This window comes from Natrix helvetica (assembly GCF_964273705.1).
Source record: "Natrix helvetica genome assembly, chromosome: 2".
NCBI lineage: Eukaryota > Metazoa > Chordata > Lepidosauria > Squamata > Natricidae > Natrix > Natrix helvetica.
Window position 1 is genome coordinate 57,260,124 of NC_138552.1, and position 14,447 is coordinate 57,274,570.

Sequence of the window (14,447 nt, forward strand, 5' to 3'; positions counted from 1 at the left end):
CTGGGTCCTCATTTTACTGATCTCAGAAGGATGGAAGGCTGAGTCAACCTTGAGCTGGTGAGATTTGAACTGCTGGCAGTCAGCAGAATTATTCTGCAATACTGCATTCTAACCGCTACTATGCGGTGGTTTATATTTAACAAAATAGTCCACAAAATTTAAATACTTAAATATAAGGCAATCTTAGTTGGGATTGGGGAGCTAAACTCCCTTCCTGCATTCCTTTGTATGCCATCCCCTTGCCTTTAGGATATAATCTGTTCCAAAGACAGCCCAAGTCTGCAGCAATTCACATTTGTTTTTTATTTGTCTGCTTTCTACCTGAAGGCTTCAGTAAGATCCAATGATGTATAACTATGAGCTGCATGAGTATATTTTATTCAGATACATCTTTCAGCAAGAAGCAAAAAGACATGACAGGAAAGGGGAGGGAAAGCGAGGGTTGCTAACAAGAGCCTCCTCCAACTTTCAAACCACACGCTGGCAGGGCTCTCTTCACCTTCTTGGCAAATGGCACATGGAACCTTGAGACATTAGGTTTTTAAAACTGAAGTTAAACTGATAAATTAGACCTCATTTATTGAACAGCAGTTACAGCCAATTGCCCAGGGAGTCGTTTGACACCTTTGAAGAACCTGCTAACTTAATTGGTGATAGTTTGGGGGCTGAAAGAAACATTTAAGCCTGTAGCAGCAGGACACCATGCAGCATGAAAATGGAGGAGGCAAGCGTTCTCCCTGACAAGGGGAGTCATGTATAGATTTTTGTGTCCATTGTTTTCGCTTATTTGTGTGTGTGCTTTACTCAGTCAATCAAATATAATTGACACCACTGGGTTCTGTTGTTTTGTGGATGACAGGAGCTAATGCAAGGAGAAAAAGTGGGAACTAAACTTCCTCTTGAAAGGCTGTGAAAAGGTTTTTCCACCAGGCCTGTGACATTTTTTACTCAATTTTATTAATTGATGTTGTGACAAGGCAGTTGGAAAGATGATGGATACTGATCGCTGGACCTCACCCCACCCACCAAGAATACAGACAGTCTTTTTTTTTTTAATTAAACCTAGCAAATTATAGCTCGGTATTAGTACAATCTCTATTTTTGTTAAAGAACGGAATCTAACAGAAATGCCAAAGCAAAATTAAGGCAGCAACTGCCAGTATTTTTATCCAGAAATAAATCCAATTGAATTCATTGCTAGAATACATTTTTTTAAAGAACCTGACCTTTCCATGAACATTTAAAATATATATATGAAGCGAGGTAAAATTTGCCTTTTAACTGAATCGTTAGCTAGGTGGCAGAACCTAGCCAGGGTAGACTGATCTTGAAAAGTTAAAAAGCATCAGGAATCAGTGTTTGGAGAAGAGATTACCAGGGGTAGAGGTTGGATTGGAAAAGAAAAAAATTAGAAGGCATAGCCTTTTACATTGCTACCGGGAAAGCTATATGGATATGTTCATAAAATGATTAGGCATCAAACTTAAATATAAAGATGTTTGCTTCCATTAAATTAATTTCATTTCTGAAAGCCTTTGAAATATACTAGTGATTACATTAATGGTGTTTTTTCATACATTTACAACGATTCAGCAATTTACTAGACTCATATACATAGAAATAACTCACATGTTCCAGAATTTCTCAGATTTTGAGATATCTGTCCTTAGAGGGTTGTGAGCAAATGTGGGGGAGGGGGTGTCATAATTTGGCAAGAACATGTTCCTGTTCTCCCTAAACATGTCAGCAGCTCAATTCTCTAAGTTCTCCCAATAATGGAATTCAAATTTTTTTCCCTACCAGTTCTGTGGACATGACTTTGTGGGTGTGGCAGGGGAAGAATACTGTAAAATCTCCATTCCCACCCCACTCCAGGGGAAGGTTACTGCAAAATCCCATTCCCTCGTGATCACCTGGTACTTGGGGGGGCAGAGAATAGATGGGGATGGGGCCAGTCAGAGGTAGTATTTACTGGTTCTCCAAACTGTTCAAAATTTCCACTACCAGTTCTCCAGAACTGGTCAGAACCTGTTGAATACCACCTCTGGTTCTCACCCAGAGAACTGCATGTGTGCAATCCCAACAAAATTGCAATTCCCCTTAAATTTTAAGCCAGGAGATTACTTGGCCTGAAGAAAATCCAGGGCAAGTTCTGACAACAGTCCAGTATTGGGTTATTGTTAAAATCACTTCCAATTGAACTTTTGTATTAATAAACACATTAGGATTAGTTCCAAATAGAGTTTAGAACAAAACTACATGCAAAATTTTGGCTTCTACTGTAATTTATGAAGAAATATATTTGTGCACAGGATGCATCCAAACTGAAGTTTCACTCTCAATATGATTAAGGAAAGATTAAATTAAAATTAAAAGGCTAGAATTTTTTTAAAAAAATAAAACTATTGAATGTAAAAGGTATAATGCTTGGCAATTCAACTGTTTTTTGTAGTCTTAGGAAAAGTGAAATTGTGTGCTGAAGTATTGGACAATTGTACAGGCTTTTACTGCCTGTTAATAATAAAATATTTCTGCCATAATTATTGGATTCTGCAAGCAATGATCCTTTGAAAATATTTTGTCTCTGGTTCATTTTCGGGCTAAGTGGCAATTTCTTTTTCACTGAACATTTATTATTTCTTTCATATGGTTTGTTATTTCTTTTATATGGATAATGAAAAGTGTAATGTGTTAAAGCATGCTTTAATATCTAATTTGGCTTTTATTCAGCTTTTTAAAAATATATATATCATGATGGGACAATTATTAGATTAGACAGTTTTCCTGGCGTATGTATTGAAGCAAATTCATCTTTAAAATACTTCACTCAGTACTTTAATATAAATAGTCCAACATTGTTTATAACATCTATACCAGTGTTTCCCAACTTTGGCAATTCTAAGATTTGTGGACTTCAATTCCCAGAATCGCCAGTCAAACATTGCAACTTAGCCAACCCAGTGTCCATTGTAATTTTGGTTTGCTTTTGATATTATAACATTTGCCCGACACAAATGTACTCCCCGTTCTATCTTCCTATTTAAAAATTACATTATTATCATTCAACATTCATTTGTTTCAGATTTTTCTACCTTTTTCTGTGGATTCGCAATACCTAACCAAGAATGGCTTAGCGCAGGGGTACCAAACTCCTGTCATCACATTATCATCACATGACGTATCACGATTTTTCCCCCTTAGCTAAAATGGAAGTGGGCGTGGCCAGCATGTGGCACATCTGGCCCCCGGACCATGACACCCCTGGCTTAGCGTATCATGTGAATCAAGCCTACATCAGCATCACTATTGGTTCGTGGGCTGCTTTACTTTAATTTTGGGTTTACGTTGCTTTCAAATAAAGTGAAGTTCCTCACTTTGTCAAAATGCACAGCAAACTAAGAACTGGGGTCACAGAATGATATAGATTTTAAGCAAAATGCAATCTGTCTTACTGTAAATACCTCCAGTTTTGGAACATTTGGTGCATTGAAATGCAGAACTAAAAGCTTTCTATCTCCCTGCAGATAGACAAATGGGAAAGTGATCTCAAGTATACATTTGGAGATTATCCATTGGCATTCCTATAGAGGAGGAAAAAATTTGGCAGCCAAGAATTGTACTTTTTGTTTTTAATTAGCTTTGTGGATTAGGGTTCAAGGATACAGGCAGAGTGAAATCATGGCTCTTTTTTTGGTATGTGAGGTGCTTTTTAAATTGTTTTAAAACTTAGCTGTTTTATATCTTTAAAAATTTATATTCTGCTGAATCTCATTATTTTGCCATCACATTAGATCTCTATTTCACAGATGGTTCAATATATTCATAAAGTGAAATTGTTTTTAGATTATTATTATTTTTTGGTTTACTGCATAGGAAAATTATCTTTTTATAGGTTGGACTTGCAGCCCCACACTGTTAGCTTTTAACTAGAAGACAACCATGAAGCTAGTTTTATTTTTTAAAAATTGCCTGTAAAATTATACTGTAGGTTTCTGGAATGTTAATCTACAAAATGCATTTGGTTTATCAACTATATCCTTTTCTAAAAAAAAAATCTGTCTACTTCAAATGCCTGCCTTATAGACCTATATGTTTCATGCACAAGGTTTGGTAGCCAGATTTCTAGAGACTTTATATCATATATTGAACATTGAACTTTTCTAGATTAAGGTTCACTGAAATAGGAAAGAATGTATTAATACAGGGATCTCTAACTCCCAGTCCATGGATTGGCACTGGGCCACAACATGCACAAACAAGCAAAGTCCCATCTGCAAGATACATAAAGCATGAAAAACCACGCCCCCTGCGGTCTCCAACAAAACCTTTCTCCACAAAACCAAACCCTGGTGCCCAAAAGGTTTTAGGGCATTTCTATATGCATATAACAGATTTGGGGAATGAAGCATCCAAAGAGAGGGCTAGAGCAATGCACACAAAAAGAAGCAACTCTGACCAAGTACAAGTCCAAATTTTATCAATGTCTAAATCAGGCATGTCCAAAGTGCGGCCCGGGGGCCAAATGCAGCCCTTTTTCAAATTGCAAGCGGCCTGCAGCCTCTTCTCCCCACTGGAGTTATTTGTTTAGTCTTTCATAAAATACCGTATTTTTCGAAGTATAAAGATGCATCTTTTTCCCCTCAAAAAAGAGGCTAAAAATCTGGGTGCACCCTATACACTGAATACAGCATTTTTTGCCTCCCAAAACTCTGCCCCCTTCACCAAAATGGCTGTGCATAGCCTTTAGGAGGTTTTCAGAGTGCTCCTGAGGACTGTGGAGGGCATAAATGAGCAAAAAACGGGCCGTTTTTTGCTCAACTTTGCCCCCCCCCCAGCCCCCAGGAGCACTCTAGAAGCGTCTTAAGGGCTATTCATGCCCTTTAAAAAAAAGGCCCGTTTTCACAAAAAATGGGCCGTTTTGGGGAGAGTGCAAAAACTTTTTTTTTAATTTGTCTCTTCAAAATCTTGGTGCGTCTTATACTCTGAAAAATACAGTAGTTAATTCGCATTTAATGTTAAGGGTTCAAAGAATGTCAGGCTGAATGATCGGCCCCACACATTTTCACCTCACCAAATCTGGCCCTCCTTGCAAAAAGTTTGGACACCCCTGATCTAAATGGCGGCAATATGAATGGCAAAATGTAATTATTTTTCCGCTTTATCACTTCTGTGGATGGCCAATAAGCATCTTCAAAGTGTTGTGACAAAAAATCTCGGGAGCTGACAGGGCAAAAAAAAAATCAGATCTGTTCTGAATTATTCTGGTTGGCTAAGTTCTTGCCCTGTTATCTGCAAAGATTTTGAATTTGTGAGCGTTGAGAAAATTGCAGATTTTTCAGGGCTGAAGATGTGACCTTCAAGATTACAACGATCTGTATCTTAACCCATGTCCCGCTTCGTTGGTGAAGCCTACTCAGAAGGTGATATATATAGCTGGAGGTTGTCATATGTGGATATGTCTAGACTCAAGAAGATCAAATGGCTATGACTTTAAGAACTCTCAGCTAGTAAATGTAGTTCTTAATAGAGTTATACAGGCAGTCCTTGACTTACGACCACAATTGAGCCCAAAATTTATGTTGCTAAGTGAAACATTTGTTAAGTGAGTTTTGCCTCATTTTATGACCTTTCTTGCCACAGTTGTTAAGTAAACTATTGCAGTTGTTAAGCTAGTAACATAATTGTTAATGGCTTCCCTGTTGACTTTGCTTGTCAGAAGCTCACGAAAGTTGTTGATGGGACCCCAGGATACTGCAACTGTCATAAATATGAACCAATTTCCAAGTATCTTATTTTTGATCACCTGACCAAGGAGATGTGCTGTGGCCTGTCGGCCGCTGGTCCTCCAGCAGCCAAATCAGAGGAGAAGAAGACATGGGAATCAGGGGCAGCATCAAGGCAACCTGAGAGCTTCGATGGGGAAAAGGGAATGGAGCTGGCAGAGAGAGAGAGAGACAGAGTCAGAGTTTGGACCATCCATCAGCCTTCAGATGGAGAGTCAACAGCCCCCAGGTCTGGAGGTGGGTGATGAGGAGGAACAGCTAGGTCCAGTGCCTGACATGCAGATGTGCAGAAGGCAGATGAGAGCTGGAAATCCGTGGGCCAATCCTTGGGAAGGAAGAGCCACCACTGCTAGCAAAGCCTCACCCTAATACTGGAGATAAAAGGCAGGGGGTGAAGATGAATAGATGTGTAGCTATTCACCTTCCAGCCAAACAGACTTGTTAGCCTGCAGTGAGAGAGAAACTTTTTGCCGGGGTGCTGGCACTCCTAATAAAGGAATATTTGAGTTAACTTCAGAAAGTTTGTCGTGTTTGGGGAGCTGGGTCAGAACAAGATGGTGTAGTGGTCGTAAGTGTGAAAAATGGCCATGTCACCTTTTTCAGTGTCGTAATTTGGAATGGTCATTAAGTGAACTGTTGTAAGTTGAGGACCATCTGTACTTCCTATGATAGATCTGGCATGCAATGAGGCGGGGGGGTTCTACTGGGTCTAACTGGACTCATGGTTCTTATTCCATGAGAAAAGTCCTTCTCCGAGTCAGTCATGTGTTTGGTCTACTGCAATGTGTTCAACCTTTGAAAATTTCTTGCAAGCTACAACTGGTCCAGAATGTGACACTCTGAGTAGCTATGGGTTTACCTACATGGCATCTCTATTTACCAAGCTTCTCTGATATTAGTTAACTTTTGGGTGCAATTTTAGCTATGCCCTATAAAGCCCTTCATAGCTCAGGACCTGAATATTTGAAGATCTGTCTCTCTGTTACTACCTAGCCTATAAGACCAGGCAAATTGGCATGCTCCAGGTAATAACAATAAAAGTGATTGTGTGAGTCCAAATATGGGTCTTCTCTGTAGCCATCTCCTCTCTTTGAAACCAAATTTCCTCTAATGTCTATAAAATGTGTTTATTAACTTATTGTATATCATCTAGAGTCACAGTAACTTATAAATTAGTTAAATAAACGATGGCATACAATTCTGCCTACATACCAAAATATTTTCTTTTTTAGGGACATAAGTATGTGTTTAGATTGAAAATGACTGGAAGGATACGCTTCAGATCATCCATGAGCAAAACACTTCTCTCCTATTCATTAAAAGGCACATTGCTGATTTTTCACCCCCTACCGCTCTTCCATGAATCTAGGGGAAAAAACCCTGCAGCTATTTTAGTTCATTGTACAATTGCAGAGTATGGAGACAGCCAGCCAATCACTGCTGATTTTAGCAAGTTGCTTTCTTTACTATCAAAAAACTTTATGGTATTTTGTGAATTAATGAACAGCTGTTCTCTCTCCACAGAAAGAACAGTAAATATGTTTCCAGCATTCCCACTTACACACAACTTATAATTAATGAATTTGTCAGGGAAAATAATTTTTGAAACTATTAACAAACTCATTGAGGAGCCTCAACGATCTTCCGTTTTCTTGGCATTAGATCAATCTTACAGGCTGTATTCTAGCAAGTCCTCTAAAATGTATTATCCTAGCAAATCCTGAATGCATTGTAGGGCAATGTGCGAATAGCAGGGCAATAAAACCACATTCTGAGATGTTTTACTTATCTGGATTAAGCAAGATGTCACCTAAGAGTTAAGTTTGGTTTAGATTTGCCCGCAAATGCATGTAGGCATACTTGTGCTGCAAATGGGTTGACGGGTAAGTGTAGGCAGCAGATGGTTTCAGACAGAATGCATCGGAGACTGCAGTTGGTCCAGAATGCGGCCGCGCGGGTGATTATGGGGAGTACTAGGTACTCCCATGTAACACCTCTCCTGCGCGAGCTGCACTGGCTTCTTGTGGTCTATCGGGTGCGTTTCAAGGTTCTGATAACGATCTTTAAAGCGCTCCATGGCACAGGACCTAGTTATCTGCGGGATCGCATCCTGCCCCATATATCCCTATGACCAATTCGCTCGCCCAGAGAGGGACTTCTCCAGGTGCCGTCCACCAAACAGTGTCGGGGGGCGACGCCTAGGAGCAGAGCCTTCTCTGTGGCGGGCCCAGCCCTGTGGAATGACCTCCCCCCTGATATCAGGATTACCTCTGATCTCCGCTCCTTCCGTGTAAAGCTCAAGACCCACCTCTTCCAATTAGCTGGCCTGGCTCAACCATAGTTTTATCCTATTGCTCCTGACGGGTTTTTTAAATTTTGTAATTTTAACTGAGGGTGTTTTAAATAGTTATTTTAATTCTATTTTATATATATTTTATGAGTGTTACCTCCTCCATGTACATGTACGTGTATGCGTTTATTTGTATTTGTATATGTATTGTATATATATGTATATTGTATGTGTTTTATTGTACGCCGCCCCGAGTCCTTTTGGAGAGGGTGCGGCTAACAAATTAAATTTCATTCATTCATTCATTCATTCAAGTTACCGGCACGGTGGACTGTACCAGTATCAAAGGATATAGCATCATTTATTAATGTACATCAACAGTTAGGAGGCCAATTTAGCATTAAGATGACAATGGGGAATGGAAAAAGGAAATTGGGATTCCAAGGACCAATCCATTCATGTCTGCTTGCTCATTCATACATATAGAGAGAATAAAATGATAGCAAGGTCACACAAAAGACAGTTCAGATCAGTCCACAACATGAACAAAGAAAAGAGTCCCAATGGCACCTAAACTCCGTGTTTTCTGCAGATGACTACTTTTTCTCATTCATCAACTCTCGTTCCAGGATTGGGGTGGTTGATCCTTCCCAGGCAGATACGAGCCCACAAAAATTGTTTCCTGCCCTGATAAAAGATAGATAAAGAAGAAAGGCACAATAGCTGCCCTCCTTCTCTTTTACAAGGTCACTTGAGAAAAGGAACACCTTTCAGATCTTGATGTGTTGCAGGGAATTTTAGTTTCTTCTGCCCAATGGCTAAATTGATTGATTAACACTTTCATTTCTGACCCCCTGGAAGTGTTTTCTCCCTCTTTGTTCCATAGGCAATTGCTCCAAAGGGGAAATAAGGATGAAGTTGTTGGAATACAATCTTCATCTGCCACTGAAGTGAAGCAGAGAAAATTTAAGCAGTTTTTCCAAGAGGGTGAGGAATCACAAGTTTGGGAAATTTGCAGAGCTGGTTTGTAGACAACATTGTGTGATGGATGACATTACATGCAGCCCCAAAGGCAGGGAGAAATCACTGTCTGGAAGTGTTCCTTCTTGAGTTAGAACATCATTTATGTCTACATTTTCCCATCTACCTTGTTTGCAGTAAATAGCTGCCCATTATGTCAGGTCAGGCAAGCAGCTGTGGCATCACAGCTCTGCAGCCGTAATCAGCTTGCCAAGCACAGAAGTATGTCAAACTCTGGACTGTCAAGATTCTAAGCAACAGTTTGGAATCTTAGCTATTTTAACCCACCCACCCCCTTCCTCCTAAAGTTTCCTCTCTTCTTTCTCTTTGTTGACAATTTACTTGAAAGAAGACAGATACTGGGTAAGTTTTTTTATGGTTGCAGTAATTCCACATGGTGCAATACATGAAATACGATTCTTCCTACTCTTAAAGGCTGAAATCAAGTCTAAAGAAATCTCCTTCGTTCTTAGTGCTATGCTTTCAGTCTTGCTCACATCATGTTCACATTCCAGATCTGATTATGTCTTCTTTATGTACACACTCCAGATCTGATTATGGCCCTCTTTATGTACAAATGAAATTTATCCAGATTATACAGCAGGCGACACGAGAATGAAACAAATGTGAGGATAAGAGAACTTTGTTCTTATGTGTAATGATTTTCTTACCACTCCTTACTTTGGAAGTGGCCTTATTTGGGTCAACCTGAGCCATAAAGAATGTGCAAGTTTTTCAGTTTTCCAAAAGAGCTTCATTGATCTAACAATGAAATGTAGGTGATAACACAGACAATCAAACAGGAACAGCTTTTTTTAAAGTTGTGGTTTCACTTACATTTTCAACTCAGTATCATGGTACAGATTGTAAAAAAGAAATGGCTTTCTAACTTCTGCAGTCATAAAGGCTGATTACTCCCAGCTGTCTATGATATGAAACATATTTGTTACGTATCTATGTGGTTATGTAGAGGGCAGAAATAAATGGGAAGTTATCAACTCTGACCATATTTTAGCATAAAATGGGCAAGGTAAATAAAACATGTTTAACAGTTTTGACAGTTCCTTGGTTACATGGGCAAAATCTTAGCTTTGTATCTCCCTTCTAAATATGCAGTAGGAAAGGAATCAACTCCAGGCAATGGAAATACTCTCCTGAATTTAGGGATTATAATTTGACTTGGGTATGTAGCAGGTCTAAGATAAATGAATGAGCTGGTCAAGAGTATATCCTTGGGAAGATCTAGACGCCAGATCTAATTAGCTATCATTATCTTTAATCCATTGCCTATTTGAAATTACTTCTGCATGCTCATACCCAAATGTGTAGAATTAGATTAATAAAAAACCAAGGAGCTCCAATTCTATTCTTACTGGTTTGTGTCAGGATGACAGCAAAATGTTAGTGGGAATCCAAGATCTCAGATCTACAGGGGGGAAAACATATTTTTGAGACCAATACACGTAGAAGTGTTGAAGTATTGTTGACTGGTTGATAGTATTCTTACCAAAGGAGCAATTAATAAGCACATCGATCTAGATCCAACTCTCGAACAACCAATCAACAAGAGAACCAATCAGCTTCTCAGAATTTAACTATAGCTCCAAACAAACAACCAATCAAACAACCAACTGACCACACAGGGACACAAGACATTTATAAATTTAACATTCAGAAACCAAATGAAAACAAGCTTGGAGAGCAAACCACTGCCAAAAAAAAATAAAAAATAAAACCCATGCCTAAGTATTTAAATGATTGAACAGGCTTAACAGGATGATTGGTTAAAGTCCAAACATGTCTCTTTCTGCATTTCACAAAGACCATCACTTGTTATAGTTTATTACTAGAGCTTCAGAAATACAATATTGGTCAATGTGTACAGTGTTCTCTTCAACCAATCAAAGCCTGGAAAAGTAGCACCTGCCTCGTCTACAGAAAATAGGATTGAGATATGTTTCTCTGCTCGTTTTGTTTGGTGATCAGAAAGGGCATTCATCGCAGCAAGTACCTGTAATGAATTAATATAGCAGTTCAACAATGACACAAAGATAGAACTGAGTCCTCTATTAACAGTGATCTTATTAATAAATGCCCACTTATCTGTTTAGGGACTTTTAGTGGAAATCACAAAGCCTATATCCACACCACAGCTAAAAGAATATCAGTGAAGCTTCAAAGTAGGCATTTTTCCAGTTCAGCTTATTCCGAGCTGTTAAGAGCCTTACACACTAATGGCAATACCTTGAAAAGTTCATGGTAACTAATTGGTAGTCAATGCAGAAAATTTCTGACCTTGGAAACAAACTAGCTGTGGCATTGTAAATGGTTATAAAAATAACCTTGAGGAACAAGAGAAAGAATCACAACTGTGAAAATGGTCAAATTAAAAAAAATCTAAATCCAAAGCTGAAATATGATTTCAGAAAACATCTCAGACTTGATGCTCTCTAGTTCTCTTGTAGATAGAGGCAGGGCAAGGGAAGGTGCTTTCAGACTTGCAAGTTTCTGTAACACTATAATAAAAATAACGTTAGTATTTGTAATTATGATTCCCATGTCTGTAAATCTGAAAATTTATCTTTCTGCAAATGTATATTGGAAAAAAAAGGTAAAAGGCCTTTCAGGACACTATCATTTTAAAACTGTACAGTGTATGGGAAATGATCTTGATGGTATTTTACAATGTCTGTTGCCAAGGCATCAAGGTGTAAAATATATTTTAAGTTCGCAACAGCCACATAACAGTTGAACATGGCAAATTCATTAACTCACTGAGAATAAGTAGAAGTGTACAACATAATCAACCTTGCAGGATTCTGTTATTAAAGCTCATCTCAGTAAAAGTCATTTACTGGAGTTAATTTCTTGGTCTATTCTACCTAGAAGGACTGTCAAAAGGAAATTTTCACCCACAAATCATGTGGTTTTGATTTTCTTCTATTATTTGAATATGATGTCTGATGAGAGAACTGCCAGTCTCTCTGCTTTACTTATGGATAGCAAAAGCATACAGTTTGGAAGGAACACCTGGGATCCTTTAGAAAGGCCATATCCTCCACCTTAAAGACCCATTTTAGACTACAAAGCCAACTGGTGTGACCAGACTCATTCAAATACTAATTTGACAAAGAGCCTTCAGTAGAGTTGAAATACCCTAGATTTCATTCAGATGCTATTTCCCTCATCTCTCTCTATGGTGTGAAAAATAACTACAGCTCTGTTTAAATTGTATTTTTTCACCTGCCTCATGAATATTTTATTGGAGAACAATTGCTTGGCTGCCCTTGTGCCACCTTCCAGAAACTTGATTTATGGCTATGAAAGATAATTACTTGACTAGTAAAATGGAATGCATCTAAAATTTATACACATAGAAACAAAACTTCTTGAATCTTGGGTCCAGATCACACTAATATCTTAAAGGTGTTTAATAAACTTTCCCTATGGAATATATTTTAAAAATACTGGATAGAATACAAATGCAAGTTCATGAAGTACGGTATATGGTAACAACATATTTATTGGAGGAGGAGTGTGAGCCTTCCAAAGACGTGATGATGAATTGGGATGGAGGATGGAGAAGGAAACTGAAATGTAAAAGAGCTTCCTCTATCCCTGTACCATAATTTGCCAACTGAGAAACTCCCAGAGTTCAATATAAGATGGACAGCTATATAAATGTTTTAAATCAATCAATCAATAAAATATACAGAGAATAAACTGATGAGCAAAAAAATCCTCATTGGCAAAACAGATTTGCATGCCTCTTTCAGAAACTGAAGTTCAGAATTGTAAGCATATAGCTAACTGTAGTATGGCCTTTGTAAATGGTCTTGGTCCACGTGGTATGGATTGCTGGGTGTGGCTTGGTGGGCGTGGCATGGATACTGTAAAATCTCCATTCCTTCCCGATCAGCTGGGACTCAGGAGGCAGAGAATAGATGGGGGCAGGAGCAGTCAGAGGTGGTATTTACTGGTTCTCCGAACTACTCAAAATTTCCACTACCGGTTCTCCAGAACTGGTCAGAACCAGCTGAATACCACCTCTGTTACTAAAGCAACAAAGAAAAATGGAGGAAACTGAAAACAGCCCTGTTTCATGAACATTCAGGAGAACCTGACTGGAATGTAACAGAAGGTTGTTTAGGTCACAGGACAGGACAGTGTTATTATACTGACACAGGAAAATTACACCTTTTATGGAACCATAGGCTGTAGTTATATCTATTCAGCTGTGTTCAAAATAATAATAAAGGAGGGGGGCAGGACAATGCATTTTAAGCCCTGCCCTTTAATGCATACATTGATATTACACAGAGATCCAAAGAGACACAGGTGTGACTACATCACTGTATAAATCTCATTTGATCCCTTCCCCTCTTCATGGAAGCCATTGACTGCAGGATTTTCTGTGGATTACCTTTTAGAATGTAAAAACAACAACAACCTTCCTCTAAACCACATAGCATGTTCTTCTGATGTAGCCTATCAAATCTCCCATTCTGTAATGATCCAAGAGTTTGCCTCTAAAACAAAACAAAGCAGAAAGACCAGAAAAGACGGGTTCTTTAAAGATAATATCAGGTTTGTTTAGCCTTATAGAGTTTGCTTTTTAAAAAAAGTTGTAACTAATGTTTCTATCAATCTCCTGCCCGATAGCATCTCTGCTGTGTAGGTTCCTGACTGAACAGGATCAGGGCATTTTTCAGAGTCACATTTTTACTTAGCTTTACAGCAAAATGTTGATAAAATCAAATTTGGTTTGGTTAGCTTACAGGAGATCACAATTTTTAAAAGTCAGGGTACATATTAATACAATAAATCTAGCACTCCAGAATCAAATTATACACTAGATAAAAAATCTTTTTTTTTCTTTTTGCAAAAATTGCAGGCTAATTTTTAGAAGTTTCTTCTCCCATATTGTTATATACACAGTTGCTATAATAAAACTAAGGAACTAGAAATGGTCTTTCCTAGAACACTTTTTGACATGATGGAATATCTCAAATGCCATGTGGATAATTTTGGTTTATGACATACAGTCCTCTTATTCTAACATTTGCAGCAAAGTCAATGAAGTGTACTATATTTTCAATAGTAGAGATGCCTTTTAATTTGACATTGCATTGAAACAGCTTACCTTAGATTAAAATTAAACCCTTATTTTCATACATATGCAAAAATAGTTCATTGTTAATATAAAATTGCAGTCTTTGGATGACACTCTGCAATTTATAATTTTCAATAGTGTGTGTGTGTGTGCATGTGTGCGCGTGTCTTTATATAGAGAGAACCTTGTGTTCCTGGAATTGGCTTTTTAAAAGGGAACGGCATAATTGCAATGAAAGAAG